Source organism: Bidens hawaiensis, unplaced genomic scaffold, assembly GCF_021521415.1.
Source record: "Bidens hawaiensis isolate Kalapana, Puna unplaced genomic scaffold, B.hawaiensis_p1.1 tig00012186_1, whole genome shotgun sequence".
In the NCBI taxonomy this organism is placed as follows: Eukaryota; Viridiplantae; Streptophyta; class Magnoliopsida; order Asterales; family Asteraceae; genus Bidens; species Bidens hawaiensis.
In genome coordinates, this window is record NW_027491983.1 from 783,266 (window position 1) to 785,413 (window position 2,148).

The 2,148-nt window shown below is 30.1% G+C and overlaps 1 long non-coding RNA gene across 1 annotated transcript; it reads right to left on the reverse strand.

The window, feature by feature from the left end:
- Nucleotides 1-865: 865 nt before the first annotated feature.
- LOC143540282 (uncharacterized) lies at nucleotides 866-1,912 on the reverse strand. The gene is made up of 3 exons (XR_013136572.1): nucleotides 1,775-1,912; nucleotides 1,422-1,693; nucleotides 866-1,007 (listed from the first exon to the last, which is right to left on the reverse strand). It is a non-coding gene; the product is annotated as an uncharacterized LOC143540282 (long non-coding RNA).
- Nucleotides 1,913-2,148: the final 236 nt, after the last annotated feature.

Here is a 2,148-nt window from a genome sequence, read left to right on the forward strand (position 1 = left end):
ACCCGATTGCCTTCCTGATTTTATGAAACATATCCGGACATGAATTTGGTACTTCCTTAAAATGAATAAACAAATAAATTAGAATCAGTAACTTAAATAAACATAAAAAATAAATGTTAGAAAAATGTGAGACATGCATAGAATACCAGTAGAGAGTCGGGATCGATCAACACTTTAAAGAATTTAGATCCTTGTTTAGTTGAGGCATTTTATGTAGACCATACACAACAACATAAATACTAATTTGAATATTATACATAACAAATATGCAGACTTGAAGCTGAAATTTTATAGCATATATTTCTGCCACAGGTGTGCATATGATTAAACATTAACACAACATAATGTAGAAGTCATCTATGTGAATAAGAATATACAATGCATTTAAGGGTGTATGGATATAGATGTAATCTGAATATTTGCACTAATAAAGTTTCGGTGTTGGTTAAGAGTTATAAGAAAGTGGACATACATTATAAATATTATGCATAATACGTCATAAAACGAAAATTCCCTAAAAAGTACTATATATGGCAAAAAAAAGGTATAAAAACATTTAACATCAAGGTTTCATATACATAAGCCTGCTTGCATATAACTAAAAACATTTAAAAAATATTGGAACATCAGCATCTCAATGAACCTGCTTTTCTTTTAATTTGATATTGAGTTCCTCTTAAGTCATTACATAGGATGACCGTCTGGTTAAACAAAACACACTCAGGCAGTACCATATAATTAAAAGTTGTTTTGAATGTATTTCATAATTTAACTCTTATTGTGTCAACTGTTAGATCATTACATTGACAACAATGAAGGATATTAATCAAACTTCAATAAAATAAATAGCTAGTGTGTAACCTAGAAGACAAAATTAGAATCCACATTTTGTTATTCCTAATTATACTTGCTGCAAATTTCAGTGTAATTGATATATACAATCAGTTAAAGTACAAAATTAGTAAACTGAGATTAATCAAAGACCTTGAGATGAAACAGGGGACTTTCTATGTGATCATCAGTGAAGCCGTAGCAACAGAGCTTCTCGTAAACGATTGATCATGATTTAGCAAATAAGGTGTAATTAGATTATACCTTGAAGATGATGAATTATGAATTTGGAATTAGTAACAGATGAAATGAAAGAGTCAAATAATAATAATAATAATAATAATAATAATAATAATGGTGAGAACATGTGTTATGTTATATAACAGCGTGATGTACACATAGCATAGTAATACATAAAATAAAATAATTTAAAAATATGATACAATTCGAAGATTGGAGTTGGAGTTCATATGTATCATATTTGGAACAATTTAAAAATATGATAGTAATCGAAGATAAATTATGCTTTTATCTACAAATCAATAATTCACATCAACATTGGAGTTCATATGTATCATATTTGGAACTACCGATATAATTTAACAAAAACATATAATAATCAACAATATGAAACAAACTCTAATAAACAATATGGAACAAAGTCTAGATCACAAGCTAATGTACAAAGTTAATAATCAATAAAGTCAGAAATACAACAGATCTAAACCAATATATAAAAATTTGAAAAAGAAATTTCAAAATACCTGAAGCAATAGATCCACACAAGATAACGATTTAGGGTTTTGAAGATAGTGATTCGTTTGTGAGCATAGATCCACACAGGAATCAAAATCGGCTAAACCTATAATGGTTGTTAACCAACTGTTTAGATATATACAATACATTTAAAGTAAACTGAGATAGTAATCGAAGAAAGGCAAACCGAGCGACATAAAAGTTCCGATTGAATAGTAACGATGGCGAGGATGATGAGACGTGGTGGGAGGCGGTGGGAGGAGGTAAAGATGAGACGTCGATGATGATGAAGATGATGATAAGATGGAGGAATTTGGGGTGGGCTACCAGCGAAGTAGAAGATGATGAAGACATGTTGATGATGAAGTTAGATTTAGGGTTTGGCTGCAGATACACGATGAAAAGGTTTTGTGAAATAAAAATGATGTTATTTGAGAGGCGGGAATTGGTGAGGAATAATGGGGTGAGGAGATGACACGTGGCATAAGGGAAGTTTTATTTATTTATTAGTATAGATATAAAACTAATATACACATCGAATACACATTAGTACGTATGTGT